General features: G+C 46.9%; 1 protein-coding gene across 2 annotated transcripts in view; it reads left to right on the top strand.

The window, feature by feature from the left end:
• The window catches only part of COG5 (component of oligomeric golgi complex 5), an 866036-nt gene that overhangs the window by 33905 nt on the left and 811436 nt on the right, over positions 1-20695 (top strand). The window lies entirely within an intron of this gene.

Below are 20695 nucleotides of genomic sequence, written 5' to 3'. Positions count from 1 at the left end.
GCAAGACCTAGCAGTTTCCCGGGTCTGATGTCTGAAAGGGGTATTAGTGGTATGGAAGTGAGTAAATTATAGACCGAAAATGGATTTATAGGCACAGATGTTAATTTAATTCCCAAACGTGGCATTAACTCACCATTTAATTTAAATTACTTGGGTCTTTTGTGCGGTGTTAAGCACTAAGTGGCTCACCATGCACATAAGCCTCCTATTTCCTTTTTCTAAGAATCCTACAAACTAAGGAGGGGTATTCAATTAGTGCTATTTTCTCGACCAGTCGAAAAAAGGCACTTTTTGCCGATTTTTAGGTCGAATTTACATTTGACCTAGTGAATGCCTGTGCCGTTTTTTCGCCTGGTTGAAAAATGCGGCACTGGCAAAAACTACGTTTACCGGCGATTTTGCCGCTGATACACTTGTTTTGGCGAATTTGCGGGCATTCTCACCCGTTTTTGCTGCAATTTTCACCCATGCCGAATCGACAAAAAAAAAAAAAAACTGAAACTGCTTGGGCGAAAATGGATAAAAAGAATGGGCGAAAATGCCTGCAATTGAATACCCTGTGTCGAATTAGTGCTGTTTTTTTTGACCAGTCGATAAAACGGCACTTAATTGAATACCCCCCTAAGTAACCCAGCCATAAAAATATCTGAATTGTTTTGAATGCCCAAGGCTAAATTATGCTGGAAGGTCAGACCTGAGACATACAAAATGCTGACTTGATGATAATTCTGGTAGGTGTTAGAAGAGGTGTAGTAGGGTATGCCGGCGGCCGGGCTCCCGGCGGCCAGCATACCGATGCCGGAATCCCGACCGCCGGCATACCGACAGCTGGGCGAGTGCAAATGAGACCCTTGTGGGCTCGCTGCGCTCGCTACGCTGCGGGCACGGTGGCCCGCATGCCATGCCATATATTCTCCCTCCAGGGGGGTCGTAGACCCCCAAGAGGGAGAAAAGGTGTCGGTATGCCGGCTGTCGGGATTCCGGCGCCGGTATACTGTGCGCCGGGATCCCGACAGCCGGCAAACTGAAACCCACCGATTAGAAGGAACCTTTCAGCTGACACTGCAATAAGCAGAAATACAGTTAGATTTAGAGGTATGTTTTGGCTGGCTGTTAATAAATAATTGTACTTTCAAAGTTACAGTATTGGGTTTAAAAAAAAAAAAGGGGGGCGGTAGTGTGCACAAGTTTGGTTTACTAAATAATGGTAAGTTATACTGGTGTATGGACGGATATGTTAATTTATTAGAGTTCTCTCAAATTGTTAATTACACCCAGAGAACGTTTTAGTTTTTGTGTTGTTCTGGCGGTGCTCCCCATGAGTTACAGAACTGCGTATTTGGAGAGAAGAGGATAAGGAAGAGAGAGAAGACTCGTGATTGGGGGGCAATCGTGTATATGTAAATATACATTGCCCCCAAACAAGAGTCTTCTCTCTCTGCCCTATCCAAAGTTACAGTATCAGTCAGGTCTGCTATAGTTAAAGTATCAGTCGGGTATATTATGTGGAACAGTGGTATGATGCCTGTTTATATGTACCCCTTCCACACTAGCACAGAAATCCTGGGTTTTTGCAATTGAATGTGCATGAGCCCAGGATATTTTTTGGTGTGTGAAAGATAAGTTCTGGGTTCCTGACCCTGCTTGTTACTAGGGTCGGAGCTGAGCCCCGGGAATTTTCCAGCTTTTATACACTGCTAATTCCTGTCTCGCATATCAGAAAGGGATATTACGTAATTAGCTGATATAGTTACTAGTTCTAGTAATTCTCTGCTGCCTCCTTGTGGTTGATATGACTAATGACTGTACCTAAATTAATTCCTCTACTCTAATTACATTTACAAAATAGTATACTGGACCTGGTGAACGCCAGTCCAAGCGATCTCTCCTCTACCATGCCCGTCCACTACCCCTACATTTACCCTGGCCGCACTTTCCTTCTCTATGTCCCCCTGCTTCCACTATGCATGTCATTCTCAGGACATGCCATAGCTGATTATAATATTGATTAGGCCTGGCCATCCTTTGGTTCTTCAGCTGCTGTGAAACTACACATCCCAGCATTCCCTAATTGCAAAACGGTGGCAAGGCATGTTTGGACTTGTAGTTGCACAACAGCTGGAGAGCCACAGGTTGACCAGGCCTGATATAGATGATGCTTCATGAGAAATGAACTATGGGGGTCATTCCGACCCGTTCACACACAGCGTTTTTTCGCTGCGTTGCAACCGGGTTGGGACTGTGGCTGCGCTGCGCCCGCAATGCACACGTGCGTCGTCTGTTGACGGTCATCGCTGGGCAGTGACACCTCCAGCGCAGAAAGTGATCGCAACGACGATCGCATGAAGACTGACAGGTGGGAGGTGTTCCGGGGCGTCAACTGACCATTTTCAAGGCGCGGTGAGGCGAACGCAGGCGTATGGAGGGCGGATGTCTGACGTCAATCCCGGGACCTTCATCGCTGGATCCGTCGCACAGGGTAAGTAGGTCTGACCCTGGTCTTGTTCTGCAGGAAACTTTTTTAGCATAGCAGGGCTGCACAAGCGATCGCAGCTCTGCTATGCTAAAATACACTCCCCCATAGACGGCGTCAAATTGATCGCACGAGCAGCAAAAAGTTGCTACATGCGATCAGCTCGGAATGAGGGCCTATATCACCTTCTGAACTGTGCTTCCCCTCCTCTCTTATAAATTACCTCTCATCATTTTCATGTGCCTCTACACCTCTTTCATGACTTGTAGAATTATTGCGTATGGGTCATTGGGTCGACAGTCATTAGGTTGATCATGGAAGGTGGACATGCAATAGGTTGACATGGTCATTAGGTCAACAGGTCAAAGGTCGACTTGGGCTTTTGGACTTTTTTTGGTGTCATTTTCTTCGTAAAGTGACGGGGAACTCCAACTAGTGCACAGTGTCGCTTCGGGCAAGGTGCCTTGCTCCACTACTGCTGCGCTCGGTATAGGTTACTGTTCCCAATTGTGGTCCACGTGGCTGTCAAGTATGAAAAAGTCCAAAAAATGAAAACAAATGTGAAAAAACTTTCCGTAAGGAACTGAAAGGATCACATAAGACTTTTATGGCTATGTGTAAACAAATCCACAAAGAAGTAATACCTGAAAATGCACAAATGCAAAACATTTATGCTTGCACAGATATGCCTTATATTTAGACTAGCACATTCTTCCAGTCATGACATCATCCCCATTTTGTCATGTATGTAATGGCAATTACCACCTCTCCCCATCAGAGGATTCAAAATGTTGATTCCACTTTGCATTCAGCAATCTGTATGTTTTCTACTATATGTAAAATGAGTGTAATTGCACAAAAATAAGTGCATCATGTCACAAAACAGCATTTGTAGTACTTTTTTTTTTTTTTTTTTTTATTTCAATTTTTAAACCTTACAAAACCAAACTCCTGGAAAGTCCGCACCCCAGTCCTCCTTAGAACAAGACATTATGAGTCAATAATCCTTGTTATAGTATATTACACTAAGCAGCGCAGAAATGGAATGTCATACGGGGGGTCATTCCGAGTTGTTCGCTCGCAAGCTGCTTTTAGCAGCTTTGCACACGCTAAGCCGCCGCCTACTGGGAGTGAATCTTAGCGTATCAAATTTGCGAACGAAAGATTAGCAGAATTGCGAATAGACACTTCTTAGCAGTTTCTGAGTAGCTCCAGACTTACTCGGCATCTGCGATCAGTTCAGTGCTTGTCGTTCCTGGTTTGACGTCACAAACACACCCAGCGTTCGCCCAGACACTCCTCCGTTTCTCCAGCCACTCCCGCGTTTTTCCCAGAAACGGTAGCGTTTTTTCGCACACACCCATAAAACGGCCAGTTTCCGCCCAGAAACACCCACTTCCTGTCAATCACACTCCGATCACCAGAACGAAGAAAAAACCTCGTAATGCTGTGAGTAAAAAAACCTAACTGCATAGCAAATTTACTTGGCGCAGTCGCACTGCGGACATTGCGCATGCGCATTAGCGACTAATCGCTCCGTTGCGAGAAATAAATAATGAGCGAACAACTCGGAATGACCCCCACAGTCGGCAGCATAATTAGTAAATAGAACAGAAACAAGAAGAGAAGGAGCGCACTGATCTGGGCTGTTTGCTGCCTTCATCAAAAAAATGGACAAGGCTCAGAGCCTCTTAACTTGAAGACTCTTGGTGATATTGAAGTGTGAAGTGGGATTTATATCAGTGAGATCATGAGATCAGATTGAGTGGTACTTGTTAAGGGGCATACACACGGAGACATCCGTGCTTAAATTCTAAGCAATCTGACTACATTGCTTAGAAGTTAAGCACGGATCTCTCTGTGTGTTTGCCCCACATCGATAACCGCGCGTTGCTATCGCTGGTACTAGATTGGCCTAGATTGGTACTAGATTAGCCACAATCTAGCAGGTCGCTCATTTCACCGCTGGGTGAAATGAGTGCGCCCCCCCTCCCACCCAGCTCAGCACACATTGCGCTGTATGCTGAGCGGTCTGTGCTAGATCGCTCAGCACACAACTCTCCCCATGTGTACGGGTCTTAGGTGGCATCCTAACTGTCATTCATACATATTGTATGAATACATTCTATAATTTGTAGAGTTTTATTAACCAGGGCTATACCTTTTCTTCATGTACTCAGGACTGCAATGTGCTTTCCCAACCTGCCGAATCCGAATCCCCATGGGTGGTTTCTTTAAGGGGAATGATATCCCAGATTTCTTCAAGGATGTCACATAATGAGAAAGAGATGCAGTTTTTAGAAAGTCTGTAGAGGGTTTGCAGAATTCAGCTCATACTCCCTCAAATACCCCTCCTACATACCCTAAAAAACCTAAACTTGCTCAAATAATGCAAGTCGACACTGATACCGTCTCTGATACAGGGGACGGTGATGGGGATGCAGGGGGGGGGGATGTATCCCTTGTTAAGGGGGTGCAGTTGATGATTGAAGCCATTAGGGATGTTTTGCATATTACTGAGAGGTACCTGAGCCGGAAGAGGAATCTTATTTTTCGGAAAATAAGAAATCCTCCCTCACCTTCCCTGCTTCTAAAGAGCTGAACTCTTTATTTGAAAAATCCTGGGAGAACCCAGAGAAAAAATTCCAGATCCCTAAAGGAATTCTCATTGCTTTTCCTTTCCCTGAAGAGGATAGAAAGAAATGGGAAAACCCACCTATAGTAGGAACTTCTTTATCTAGTTTGTCTAAAAAAGTGGTTTTACCTGTCCCTGGTTCAACCGCCCTAAAGGAGCTGGATGGCCGCAAGATTGATACTACGCTCAAATCTCTATACACTGCTACAGGAGTTGCTTTAAGGCCCACTATTGCTTGTGCGTGGATTACTAAAGCCATAGTGAAGTGGTCAGGCACATTACTAGAGGATTCAGATACTATGGATAGATGTGACATTGATTTTTTTTTGCGTCACATACAGGATTCTGCTGGGTTCATGGTGGAGGCCATGAAAGACCTTGAAATGCTGAATGCAAGGGCTATTTCCATGACGGTCTCGGCACGCTGAGGACTCTGGCTACGCCAATGGGCTGTGGATGCAGAATCTAAGAAAAGTGTGGAGAACCTACCCTTCACAGGTCATGCTCTGTTTGGGGATGCTTTGGATGCGTGGATTTCCACGGCAACTGCGGGTAAGTCAACCTTTCTCCCCTCAGCAGCTCCACCGACTAGGAAATCTTATCCTACGTCCACACTGCAGTCCTTTCGGACCGCAAAATTAAAAATATCCAAATCCCCTTCCTCCTTCTTTAGGTGTGGTCGGGGAAAATCCAAAAAACCTGTACGAACAGGTTCTCAGGAACATAAACCAGGTTCTGTTTCCTCAAAATCTTCAGCATGATGGTGGACCTCCCAGCCTGGATATCAGGCAGGTGGGAGCAAGACTAAAAAATTTCAGTCACATCTGGGCGTCATCAGGCCTAGACCCCTGGGTGACAGACATTGTTACCCAGGGCTACAGACTGGAGTTTCAGGAACTTCCACCTCACAGATTATTCAAATCAGGCTTACCAGTTTCGCTGATAGAAAGTGCTATCCTACAGGAACTTGGAAGCCATTCAAAAATTGGTCAAAACGGATGTTATTGTCCCAGTTCCACCTCACCTACACCACAAGGGTTATTACTCAAACCTGTTTGTGGTGCCGAAACCGGATGGTTCGGTAAGGCCGATTTTAAACCTAAAGTCATTGAACCCCTACTTAAGGGAATTCAAATTCAAGACGGAGTCTCTGAGAGCGGTGATCTCAAGTCTAGAGGAGGGGGAATTCCTAGTATCCCTGGATATCAAGGATGCGTACCTTCACATTCTGATCTGGCCGCTTAACCAGGCTTCTCTCAGATTTGCGCGGCTGGATTGTCACTACCGGTTCCAGGCACTGCCGTTTGGCCTGTCTACAGCACCGAGAGTGTTCACCAAGGTCATGGCAGGGATGATGATACTCCTCCGCAGGCAAGGAGTGAACATTATTCCATATCTGGACAATCTCCTGATAAAAGCATCTTCCAGGGAGAGGTTGTTGCAGAGTATTGCGCTCTCAACTCGACTACTCCAGGATCATGGGTGGATCCTGGACCTCCCAAAGTCTCATTTGGAGCCGACAAGGAGACTGCCCTTCCTGGGGATGATACTCGGCACGGAAGTGCAGAGGGTGTTTCTACTGGTAGAGAAAGCGTTGGTGATCCAATCAATGGTACGGGATGTCTTGAAGCCAGCCCGGGTATCGGTTCATCAGTGCATTCGCTTTCTGGGGAAGATGGTGGCCTCCTATGAGGCTCTTTAGTATGGAAGATTCCAAGCGAGGTCCTTCCAACTGGATCTCCTAGACAAATGGTCGGGATCACATCTTCACATGCACCAGCGGATACGCCTGTTGCCGAAAGCCAGAATTTCACTCCTCTGGTGGCTGCAAATTTCTCACTTACTTGAGGGCCACAGGTTCGGGATTCAGAATTGGATCCTTCTAACCACGGTTGCAAGTCTCAGAGGTTGGGGAGCAGTCACCCAAGGGGAAAATTTCCAAGGAAAGTGGTCCAAGACTGGAATCCATCCTTCTGGAACTAAGGGTCATGTACAACGGCCTTCTACAAGCGGCACATCTTCTGCAAGATCAGGCCATTCAGGTTCAGTCGGATAATGTGACGGCAGTGTCCTACATAAACCGATAGGGCGAAACGAAGAGCAGAGCGGCAATATCGGAGGTAACAAGAATCCTCCTCTGGGCAGAAAAGCACACGGTGGCGCTATCAGCAATCTTCATTCCAGGAGTGGACAACTGGGAAGCGGACTTCCTCAGCCGACACGATCTCCATCCAGGAAAATGGGGCCTCCACCCGGAGGTGTTCGCAGAGGTGACAAGCCATTGGGGCGTACCTCAGGTAGACATGATGGCCTCTCGCCTCAACAAGAAGCTTCGCAGGTACTCCTCCAGGTCGAGGGACCCACAGGCAGTGGCGGTGGACGCACTGGTAACTCAGTGGTTGTTCCAGTCAGTGTATGTGTTCCCTCCACTTCCACTCATTTCAAGAATTCTCAAACTAATAAAAAGAACAAGAGTTCAGGCGATCCTCATTGCTCCAGACTGGTCAAGGAGGGCTTGGTACGCGGATCTTCTGGAGTTACTCTTGGAGGATCCGAGGCCGCTTCAACAGGGGCCGTTCGCTTATCAAGACTTACCGCGGCTACGTTTGGTGGCATGTAGGTTGAACGCCAGATCTTAGCTCTGAAGGGCATTCCGAAAAAGGTCATTCCTACCCTAATTCAGGCTAGGAAGAGAGTTACATCTAAACATTACCATCAAATTTGGAAAAAGTATGTGTCTTGTTGTGAATCCAAGAAGTTTCCAACAGTGGAGTTTCAACTGGGACGGTTTCTCCTCTTTCTGCAGGCTGGTGTGGATGTGGGCCTACGCTTGGGCTCCATAAAAGTCCAGATTTCGGCCTTGTCCATTTTCTTCCAGAAACAATTGACTGCCCTCCCTGAGGTTCAGACATTCTTAAAAGGGGTTCTGCACATCCAACCACCCTTTGTGCCTCCTACGGCACCTTGGGAACTTAATGTGGTGCTGCAGTTCCTGCAGTCGGATTGGTTCGAACCTTTGCAGGAGGTGGACGTCAAGTTTCTTACTTGGAAGGTGGTCACACTGTTGGCATTGGCATCTTCTAGACGTGTGTCAGAATTAGGGGCATTGTCTATTTGATTTTCCATGAAGAACGCGTCAGCAGTTTCTTCGAAAGGTTGTGTCAGCCTTTCATATCAACCAACCTATTGTGGTGTCAGTGGCTACTGACTCCTCAATTACCTCAAAGTCCTTGGATGTGGTGAGGGCTATGAAGATTTATGTGAAGAGAACTTCTCGTCACACGAAGTCGGACGCTTTATTTGTCCTTAATGATCCCAACAAGGTTGGGTGTCCTGCTTCTAAGCAGATGATTTCTCATTGGATCAGGTTTACTATCCAGTATTCTTATTCTACGGCAGGCTTGACGTGTCCAAAATCTGTTAAGGCCCACTCTACTCATAAAGTGGGTTCTTCCTGGACGGCTGCCGGGGTGTCTCGGCTTTAAAGCTTTGCCGAGCAGCTACTTGGTCTGGGTCGAACACGTTTGCTAAGTTCTACAAGTTCGATACTTGGGCCTCTGAAGACCTAAAGTTTGGTCAATCTGTTTTGCAGGAACCTCCGTACTCTCCCTCCCGTACTGGGAGCTTTGGTACAGCCTCATGGTACTAAATGGACCCCAGCATCCTCTAGGACGTAAGAGAAAATAGGATTTTAGTTACCTACCGGTAAAATCCTTTTCTCGTAGTCAATAGAGGATGCTGGGTGCCTGCCCAGTGCTTCGTATTCCTGCATTGTTACTTGGTTCAGTATTGTTGTTTCAGCCGGTGCTGAATTGTTCCAAGTTGGTTAGCTTGGCTTTCCTTTTTGTTATGTGTGAGCTGGTGTGAACCTCACCACTATCTGTGTATTTTCCTTCTCTCGAAGTATGTCCTTCTCCTCTGGCACAGTTTCTAGACTGAGTGTGGTAGGAGGGGCATAGAGGGAGGAGCCAGCCCACACTATTAAACTCTTAAATTGCCAGTGGCTCCCAAAGGATCCCGTCTATACCCCATGGTACTAAATTAAAATCCTATTTTATGCTGCTAATAGTATCACTGGGGCTATCCTATGAACCCAGATGCCAGCTCTGTTATTGTGTGAGGCTGGCAAGTATCAGGGATTAAGCATTGGGTGCCTCAGCGCCTGAAGCATAATACCTGTTAAGCAGCTGCTGGAGCTGCAATAACACATGAGAGCAGGGACTTATCCCCGATCCCATGTGTTTTCTCAGGAACGCAGATCCAATTACGTCCTTTAAAAATGGCCTTTAATTGGATACTGCGATAATGTTTTTTGAAGCCCAAAATCGCATCGGGGCCAGAGCGACAGGTCATGTGTACACGCTAGTGCAATGTTAATGAAGAACGGAACAAATGTACAGTACTGGGAGTATTTACACATACTTTCTAATAACAACGCCAACATTTTATTGGTAGGGGCAATTACCAGAGCCGTAACTAGACTTTTTTTGGTGCCCTGTGCCGTAGAGAAAATTGCCGCCCCCCAACACACACACACTTATTATTCCAATAGGGACACAAGGCACATGCCTCATGGGTTGGGGCATGACAAGATTGATCACAGAGAAAGCCCATGCTATGATGCCCTTTCCCACGTTACACAAATCCTCTTTAATCCAAACTAAATAACACCTTTCAATATCCTGCCATACCCAGTATCAAACCTATAACCTGTTGAATTCTAATCAAACACCCTACTCATTGAGCTATTTGATCCTACATAAAAACTATGAACGCTATATGAAGCTACTGGTACTTTGTAAATAAAATTATCAGCATTGAGGCTGAGCAGATCTATGTAATATGCAGTCACACGTCCAGTCTTTTGCAGCCACACACTACATAGATCTGATCAGCCGCAATGCTGTTCATTTATTCACAAAGTACAAGGTAAGCTTCAAATAGTTATACCTTGAAATGTAATAAAGGACAGTGTGACTGAATAACTAAGAAATCTCAAGTTGAGTTCATGACTGTTGTATAGGTATTGGTGACAGAAGGGGGTCAGGGTAGGAGACAGGGGCGGTCAGGAGATGCTGGGCTTCAAAAAGGGGGGAAGCTGCAAGTGAAAGTAATAAAAACAGATAATTGACAAGTGCCGCCTGCATCTCCCCTCCGAGAGGCGGTGGTGGTGGGGTTTGCAGGTTAGGGGGCGCTAGGCTGAAACTTTGGCTAGGGTGCAGAGAGACCGTGCATCGGCCCTGCCTCAGAGATTTTAGTCGGAACATAACTATTGATGTTGCAGACTGTAGATGTGATACGGATTACAGTTTTGTTCTCATTTCTCTAACGTCCTAAGTGGATGCTGGGGACTCCGTCAGGACCATGGGGTTTAGCGGCTCCGCAGGAGACAGGGCACAATTAATAAAAGCTTTAGGATCAGGTGGTGTGCACTGGCTCCTCCCCCTATGACTCTCCTCCAAGCCTCAGTTAGATTTTTGTGCCCGGCCGAGAAGGGTGCAATCTAGGTGGCTCTCCTGAGCTGCTTAGAATAAAAGTTTAAGTTAGGTTTTTTATTTTCAGTGAGTCCTGCTGGCAACAGGCTCACTGCTACGAGGGACTTAGGGGAGAGAAGTAAACTCACCTGCGTGCAGGATGGATTTGCTTCTTAGGCTACTGGACACCATTAGCTCCAGAGGGAGTCGGAACACAGGTCTCACCCTGGGGTTCGTCCCGGAGCCGTGCCGCCGACCCCCCTTGCAGATGCCGAAGTTGAAGAGGTCCAGAGGTCCAGAAACAGGCGGCAGAAGACTTTCAGTCTTCATAAGGTAGCGCACAGCACTGCAGCTGTGCGCCATTGTTGTCGGCACACTTCATACCAGCGGTCACTGAGGGTGCAGGGCGCTGGGGGGGGCGCCCTGGGCAGCAATGTATTATACCTTTTTTATGGCTAAAATACATCACATATAGCCCTTGAGGCTATATGGATGTATTTAACCCCTGCCAGATCTCACAAACTCCGGGAGAAGAGCCCGCCGTTTTAGGGGGCGGGGCCTATTCTCCTCAGCACACGGCGCCATTTTCCTGCTCAGCTCTGCTGTGAGGAAGGCTCCCAGGCTCTCCCCTGCACTGCACTACAGAAACAGGGTTAAAACAGAGAGGGGGGGCACTTATTTGGCGATATGATTACATATGTGAAAATGCTATAAGGGAAAACACTTGTATAAGGGGTTGTCCCTGTATAATTATAGCGTTTTTGGTGTGTGCTGGCAAACTCTCCCTCTGTCTCCCCAAAGGGCTAGTGGGGTCCTGTCCTCTATCAGAGCATTCCCTGTGTGTGTGCTGTGTGTCGGTACGTGTGTGTCGACATGTAGGAGGACGATGTTGGTGAAGAGGCGGAGCAAATTGCCTGTATTGGTGATGTCACTCTCTAGGGAGTCGACACCGGAATGGATGGCTTATTTAAGGAATTACGTGATAATGTCAACACGATGCAAGGTCGGTTGACGACATGAGACGGCCGGCAAACAAATTAGTACCTGTCCAGGCGTCTCAGACACCGTCAGGGGCTTGTAAAAACGCCCATTTACCTCAGTTGGTCGACACAGACACGGACACTGACTTCAGTGTCGACGGTGAAGAAACAAACGTATTTTCCTTTAGGGCCACACGTTACATGTTAAGGGCAATGAAGGAGGTGTTACATATTTCTGATACTACAAGTACCACAAATAAGGGTATTATGTAGGGTGGGAATAATCTACTTGTAGTTTTTCCTGAATCAGATAAATTAAAGTGTGTGATGATACGTGGTTTTCCTCCGATAGAAAATTATTGGAGGTATACCCTTTCCCGCCAGAAGTGAGGGCGAGTTGGGAAACACACCTTAGGGTGGATAAGGCGCTCACACGCTTATAAAAACAAGTGGCGTTACCGTCTCCAGATACGGCCGCCCTCAAAGAGCCAGCTGATAGGAAGCTGAAAAATATCCTAAAAAGTATATACACACATACTGGTGTTATACTACGACCAGCAATCGCCTCAGCCTGGATGTGCAGCGCTGGGGGGGCTTGGTCGGATTTCCTGACTGAAAATATTGATACCCTTGACAGGAACAATATTTTATTGACTATAGAGCATTTTAAGGATGCACTTCTATATATGCGAGATGCGCAGAGGGATATTTGCATTCTGGCATCAAGAGTAGATGTGATGTCCATATCTGCCAGACGATGTTTATAGACACGACAGTGGTCAGGTGATGCAGATTCCAGACGGCACATGGAAGTATTGCCGTATAAAGGGGCGGTCCATCGGACCTGGTGGCCATGGCAACAGCTGGAAAATCCACTTTTGTTACCCCAAGTCACATCTCGGCAGAAAAGGACACAGTCTTTTCAGTCTCAGTCCTTTCGTACCCATAAAGGCAGGCGGGCAAAAGGCCAGTCATATCTGCCCAGGGTTAGAGGAAAGGGAATAAGACTGCAGCAGGCAGCCCATTCCCAGGAACAGAAGTCCTCCACAGCTACTGCCAAGTCCTCAGCATGACGCTGGGGCCATACAAGCGGACTCAGGTGCGGTGGGGGGTCATCTCAAGAGTTTCAGCATGCAGTGGGCTCACTCGCAAGTGGACTCCTGGATCCTACACGTAGTATCCCAGGTGTACATTGGAAATTCGAGACGTCTTCCCCTCACAAGTTCCTGAAGTCTGCTTTACCAACGTCTCCCTCCGACAGGGAGGCAGTATTGGGAAAAAATTCACAGGCTGTATTCCCAGCAGGTGATAATCAAAGTACCCCCCCTACAACAAGGGAAGGGGTATTATTCCACACTATATTGTGGTACTGAAGCCAAACGGCTCGGTGAGATCTAAAAGATTTGAACAATTACATACAAGGGTTCAAATCAAGATGGAGTCACTCAGAGCAGTGATAGCGAACCAGGACGATATGGTGTCACTGGATATCAGGGACGCTTACCTACATGTCCAAATTTTGCCCTTCTCACCAAGGGTATCTCAGGTTCGTGGTACAGAACTGTCACTATCAGTTCAGAAGCTGCCGTTTGGATTGTCCACGGCACCCCGGGTCTTTACCATGGTAATGGCCGAAATGATGATTCTTCCTAAAAGAAATATGGACGCTTTCCTGATAAGGGCAAGGTCCAGAGAACAGTTGGCGGTCGGAGTAGCACTATCTCAAGTAGTTCTACGACAGCACGAGTGGATTCTAAATATTCCAAAATCGCAGCCTTTTCCGACGACACGTCTAATGTTCCTAGGAATGATTCTGGACACAGTCCAGAAAAGGATGTTTTCTCCCGGAGAAGAAGGCCAGGGAGTTATCCGAGCTAGTCAGGAACCTCCTAAAACCAGGAAAAGTATCAGTGCATCATTGCACAAGGGTCCTGTGAAAAATGGTGGTTTCTTACAAAGCGATCCCTTTCGGTAGATTTCACGCAAGAACCTTTCAGTGGAATCTGCTGGGAAAATGGTCCGGATCGCATCTTCAGATGCATCAGCGGATAACCCTGTCTCCAAGGACAAGGGTGTTTTCTTCTGCGGTGGCTGCAGAGTGCTCATCTATGAAAGGGCCGCAGATTCGACATTCAGGACTGGGTCCTGGTGACCACGGATGCCAGCCTGAGTGGCTGGGGAGCAGTCACACAAGGAAAAAATTTCCAGGGAGTGTGATCAAGTCTGGAGACTTCTCTCCACATAAATATACTGGAGCTAAGGGCAATTTACAAGGCTCTAAGCTTAGCAAGACCTCTGCTTCAAGGTCAGCCGTTATTGATCCAGTGGGACAACATCACGGCAGTCGCCCACGTAAACAGACAGGGCGGCACATGAAGCAGGAGGGAAATGGCAGAAACTGCAAGGATTCTTCGCTGGGCGAAAAATCATGTGATAACACTCTCAGCAGTGTTAATTCCGGGAGTGGAAAACTGGGAAGCAGACTTCCTCAGCAGGCATAACCTCCACCCGGGAGAGTGGGGACTTCAGCGGGAAGTCTTCCACATGATTGTAAACCGTTGGGACAACCAAAGGTGGACATGATGGCGTCCCGCCTGAACAAAAAACTAGACAAATATTGCGCCAGGTCAAGGGACCCTCAGGCAATAGCGGTGGACGCTCTGGTAACACTGTGGGTGTACCAGTCAGGGTATGTGTTCCCTCCTATGCATCTCATACCAAAAGTACTGAGAATCATAAGAAGGAGATGAGTAAGAACGATACTCGTGGTTCCGGATGGGTCAAGAAAGACTTGGTACCCGGAACTTCAAGAGATGCTCACGGAAGAACCGTGGCCTCTACCTTTAAGAAAGGGGCCTTGTCTGTTCCAAGACTTACCGCGACTGCGTTTGACGGCATGGCAGTTGAACGCCGGATCCTGAAAGGGCATTCCAGATGAAGTCATCCCTATCCTGGTCGAAGCCAGGAAGGATGTAACCGCAAAAACATTTTCACCGCATTTGGCGAAAATATGTTGCGTGGTGTGAGGCCAAGAAGGTCCCTACAGAGGAATTCCAACTGGGTCGTTTCCTACATTTCCTGAAAACAGGACTGTCTATGGGCCTAAAATTAGGGTCCATTAAGGTTCAAATTTCGACCCTGTCGAATTTCTTCCAGAAAGAACTGGCTTCAGTGCCTGAAGTTCAGACGTTTGTAAAAGGGGTACTGCATATACAGCCTCCTTTTGTGCCCCCAGTGGCACCTTGGGATCTCAATGTTGTTTTGAGTTTCCTAAAAGTCACATTGGTTTGATCCACTCACCACTGTGGAATTAAAATATTTCACATGGAAGGTGAAGATTCTATTAGCCCTGGCTTCAGCCAGGCGTGTGTCAGAATGGGCGGCTTTATCATATAAAAGCCCTTACTTAATTTTTCATTCTGACAGGGCAGAATTGAGGACTCGTCCTCAATTTCTCCTTAAGGTGTTTTCTGTTTTTCACATGAACCAACCTATTGTGGTACCTGCGGCTACTAGGGACTTGGAGGACTCCAAGTTACTTGACGTTGTCAGGGCCCTGAAAATATATGTTTCCAGGATTACTGGAGTCAGAAAATCTGACTCGCTGTTTAGCCTGTATGCACCCAACAAGATGGGTGTTCCTGCTTCTAAGCAGACGATTGCTCGCTGGATTTGTAGTACAATTCAGCTTGCACATTCTGTGGCAGGCTTGCCACAGCCAAAATCAGTAAAAGCCCATTCCACAAGGAAGTGGGCTCATCTTGGGCGGCTGCCCGAGGGGTCTCGGCTTTACAACTTTGCCGAGCTGCTACTTGGTCAGGGGCACACCCTGACTGAGGAGGACCTGGAGTTCTCTCATTCGGTGCTGCAGAGTCATCCGCACTCTCCCGCCCGTTTGGGAGCTTTGGTATAATCCCCATGGTCCTGACGGAGTCCCCAGCATCCACTTAGGACGTTAGAGAAAATAAGAATTTACTTACCGATAATTCTATTTCTCGTAGTCCGTAGTGGATGCTGGGCGCCCATCCCAAGTGCGGATTGTCTGCAATACTTGTACATAGTTATTGTTACAAAAATCGGGTTATTCTTGTTGTGAGCCATCTTTTCAGAGGCTCCTTCGTTGTTATCATACTGTTAACTGGGTTCAGATCACAGGTTGTACGGTGTGATTGGTGTGGCTGGTATGAGTCTTACCCGGGATTCAATATCCTTCCTTATTATGCACGCTCGTCCGGGCACAGTATCCTAACTGAGGCTTGGAGGAGAGTCATAGGGGGAGGAGCCAGTGCACACCACCTGATCCTAAAGCTTTTATTAATTGTGCCCTGTCTCCTGCGGAGCCGCTAAACCCCATGGTCCTGACGGAGTCCCCAGCATCCACTACGGACTACGAGAAATAGAATTATCGGTAAGTAAATTCTTATTTTTAAACAGCCAGTTTATTATTTCTGGTCTTGCTAGGGAATTCCTGAAACCTCTAATTACTCAATGCACTTATCTTGAAAAGATACAGATGTAATAAGTAAAACTGCTTTTTTAGCCTTTTCACAATAGCAATTTATTTTTAAGATTGTCTGTGAGGTACCTACCTTAACTTGCCTACAATAAGAAGTAAGTGTCGCAACTGAGGGCTGGTGTCAGTAGCTGGAGGCCTCATTTGTAGGGGCTGACGGATACGTAAATTTAGGAGATAAGAGGTGACTCCTAGACATGTGCTGTGATTGTAGTACCAATTGCCCGAAGGCGTAACCACGACAATAGGAGGTGCCTTTGAAGGTTTTTATTAAATCATAAAGTCAAAGAATGTGCAACCAAAGAATAAATGTCACAAGTGAGTTTCTGAGTCACAACTGGTTAAGACCAGTAATCCAGAACATAAATGCCACTTAGGAATACGGGTGGAACTCAGAGTGATGCTGGGGATCGCAGGAAGGCTTGAATGATATTGAAGATCACAGGTGAAGCTTGAGTGATGCTAGGGATCGCAGGTAAGGCTTGAGTGATAGTAGTAATGGAGACAGAGGACTGCCAGAGAGTGGCTGCTGGAAGCCGGAGTCACACACTCTGCTAGCGCTGGGTGCGGGAACTAGACAGTCAGGTTGCACCACAGAGCATCAACGCAGGAGAACTGGAGCTGCACCGCAGAGAGTAACCACAAGGGAGGCAGGCTATACGGCAGGGAGTGTTCAAAGGAGAGTCCTTAGAGAAGCTGCATACTGGAACGCTGGAGAGACAATGGAAGCACTGACAACCTTCTGGGTGCTGAGACAGGATATTTATACCTGCTGGATATCAGGGATTGGCTGACAATTAAGCTCAGGCTCCGGCAGCCCTGCGGATAGGTGAGAAGAGCATCATGTGACTAAATCCAAAATGGCTGCGCCCAGTGACGGTGATTGAAGGGGAAAGAAGCACTCAGAAACCATGTGTCAAGCGGTAATGGCGGCGGAGGCCGCAACAGCAGAAACTCCACGCGCCCATATGCGGACAGCGGCCACAGGGGTGACAGCAGCGGCCGCGGCACACAGAGGACGCGCATCCAGCGGAAGACCACAGGTTCGGCAGTGACAGCTGCGACGGGACTGAGAGCGCCACACCACCATAAGTGTACACACTAAGGGAGCCGCTGAACCAGCGCTGCAGGCAATACCCATGAAATATAAGCTAAGACATAGCTATAGCCCGGCCCTGGCTCGCTGAGCCAACCTCAGGAGACACCTAACAGGCAGCAAACGGCGTCCAGTTACCCGGATCGTGATAGCACTCCCCCCCTCCCTTTAGGAGTGGCCCCAGGACACTTCTTAGGTTTTTGTGGAAATCTGGTATGGAATTTCTGAACCAATTTAGGAGCATGGACATCAGATGCATTTGTCCAGGAACGTTCCTCAGGACCATAGCCCTTCCAATCTATTAAATACTGGAGATGACCATATCTAATACGTGAATCCAGGATCTTGGCAACCTCAAACTCAACACCATGTTGAGTCTGGACTTTGGGAGCAGTGGGAAGCACTGAATGGAAGCGATTCAGAATCACTGGTTTGAGGAGCGAAATATGGAACTTCCTATGAACCTTCAAAAACGGGGGTAGCTGAAGCTTGTAAGCCACTGGGTCAACAACTTGCTCGATGAGGATGGGTCCGATAAAGCGGGGGGGAGGGGGGGCAAATTTCATACTCTGAACCCTCAGTCGTAGACAGCCAAACGCGGTCATCAACTTTAAGGGCAGGAACCGCCCTATGCTTCTTATCCGCAAATTTCTTGTACATGGAGGATGCTTTCAAAAGAGCTGCACGAACATTCTTCCAGTTATTTGAAAACTGCCGAATCGTGATATCAGCTGCAGGCACTGATGTTGCTGGAAGTGGTTGGAACTCGGGAACTTTTGGGTGGAACCCATAATTGGTGAATAATGGCGTGGATGAAGACGAAGAATGATACTGATTGTTGTGGCAGAATTCAGCCCATGGGAGAAGTTGAAGTCATCCTGGGAAGAGGAAGGATACGTAGATACGAAGGAAGGCCTCCAAGTCTTGATTCACCCTCTCAGTTTGCCCATTGGTTTGAGGGTGATAGGCTGTAGAGAATTTTAGCTTGACTTGGAGCGCCTGACAAAGACTTCGCCAGAACTTGGCCACAAACTGAACACCTCTATCCGAAATTATCTCCACAGGGAGACCATGTAATCTGAAGATCTCTTGAATAAAGACTTGTGCCAACTTGGAAGCTGACGGAAGACCGGTGAGAGGAATGAAATGAGCCATCTTGGTGAACCGGTCAACTACCACCCAGATGGTGTTGAATTTGTTACACACAGGGAGATCTGTGAAGAAATCCATCGAAAGATGGGTCCACGGACGATGAAGAACAGACAAATGAACCAGTTGCCCAGCGGGTGACTGGTGGGGAACTTTATGTTGGGCACATTTTGGGCAGGAAGCCACAAATTCAGCAATGTCCTTCTTTAGGGTCGGCCACCAATATGATCTGGAAACAAATTCTAAAGTCCTGTGTATGCCCGCGTGTCCGGCAAAGCGAGAGGAATGTGCCCAATGCAAAAGCTTCCTTCTGAGAGCCTGCTTCACAAAACTTTTCCCTGGCGGCTGCATAGAGTCCATCCTCACTGCGGAGAACGCCACTGGATCAATGATATAATGCTTGTCAATAGACTCAGACTCATTTTCTTGCTCCCAGGAGCGGGAAAGGGCATCAGCTTTGCGATTCTGTGACCCTGGACAAAAGTGCAATTTGAAGTCAAATCTGGAACAGAAAAGTGCCCACCTGGCTTGGCGAGGATTAAGACATTGAGCGCCTTTTAAGTACAGGAGATTCTTGTTATCCGTCATGATGGTCATGGTATGAGAAGCTCCTTCTAATAAATACCTCCACTCTTCCAAAGCGAGTTTATTGTCAAAAGTTCTTGATCGCCAATGGTGTAGTTATGCTCGGCAGGAGAGAACTATCGTGAGAAGAAGCCACAAGGATGCAGATGTCCATCGTTAGCTCTTTGAGACAGTACTGCCCACACTCCAACAGAAGAGGCGTCCACCTCAAGGATGAAGGGCAAACTGGTAACTTGCTGTTTCAAAACCGGAGCAGAGATGAATCTTTGTTTCAACAAATGAAAGGCTTGGGTAGCTTCTTCTGACCATTTGGAAGGATTGGCACCCTTTTTGGTAAGAGCCATAATAGGTGCTACAACGGTGGAAAAGTCTCGAATAAATTTCCTGTAATAATTGGCAAACCCGAGGAATCTCTGGATGCCCTTGAGGGTTACAGGAATCGGCCAATCTCGGATCGCTTGAAGTTTCTCAGGGTCCATCTCCAGGCCGGAACCGGATACAATATACCCCAGAAACGGGATGGATTTTACTTCAAAGACGCACTTTTCCAGTTTGCAATATAGATGATTGGTACGGAGACACGGGACAAGACCTCTTTCACCCAGAACCGATGTTCCTCCAGATCATTCGCGAAGATAAGGATATCCTCAAGATAAACCACAACATGACGATAAAGAATGTCTCTGAAAATCTAATTCACAAAATGTTAGAATACCGCTAGAGCATTGCTGATTCCGAAAGGCATGACGAGGTACTCATAATATCCTTCACGGGTGTTAAAAGCGGTCTTCCACTTGTCACCCTTTTGGATTCGGATGAGATTATAAGCACCCCGCAGATCTAACTTGGTGAAGATAGTGGCTCCACTGACGCGGTCAAATAACTCAGTGATAAGCGGCAGAGGGTACCGATTTTTTACTGTGATGTCATTCAGACCCCGGAAGTCAATACACGGCCGCAGGCCGCCATCTTTCTTCTTCACGAAGAAGAAGCCTGCGCCAGCTGGAGAGGGGGTAGGCCAGATAAACCCTTTAGCCAGATTTTCCTTGATATACTTCTCCATAGAGTGGGTCTCAGGCAACAACAATGGATACGTGTGTCCACGAGTATTGTTTCCACAAGTCTGAATATTCGTTCCAACAGACAATTTTAAACTATATTCATTTACAAATGGATTGTTTATTTGATGTAGATTGATTTACTGAAATACAATTTTAAGTTGATTGGGCTGATAGCAGATGGTGCTATAATCCTAATTATGAGCTTTCTTTTATTAACATTAGTTTCTTGCATTCTTAAATGTAATCTATTAAAATCTGCAATAGCTTCCTTTCATAGAACATTTGTATAGAAATATTATCTTTGGGAAGTCCATTGCTCTGTTGTCGATACAAGTGCACGTCATCAGTAGATATCAAAAGTGTACCTTCTTAATATGTTATATAGTGTTTAGGAGCATGTGGGTAAGATGTAGTATAGCTCTCACTATACATACAATACTTTATATACATACACAACTATTTTAATTCTGCCCCTTGTGGATGGTATTGGGAATGGCATCAGTTGACTGTATTTTGGGTGATTTTCCTGGATAAAATACCTGTCCTCATGGCCAGTAATGCAGAAAAGGAGGGTGGTGGTCTATGCACAGGTGTATCCACACTAAGTTGATGTGGGAAAAGATATATAACTAGAGATTTTTATGTAGTCGTCCTAGGTAATGTTCTATCTTACGAAGGTAATGTTAGATTAATATTGTATCTGGTGGTGCTTCCCTACAGTCATACAGT

The sequence above is a fragment of the Pseudophryne corroboree genome, chromosome 6 (assembly GCF_028390025.1).
Source record: "Pseudophryne corroboree isolate aPseCor3 chromosome 6, aPseCor3.hap2, whole genome shotgun sequence".
Classification (NCBI taxonomy): Eukaryota; Metazoa; Chordata; class Amphibia; order Anura; family Myobatrachidae; genus Pseudophryne; species Pseudophryne corroboree.
This window is presented reverse-complemented; position numbering and strand designations above follow the sequence as displayed.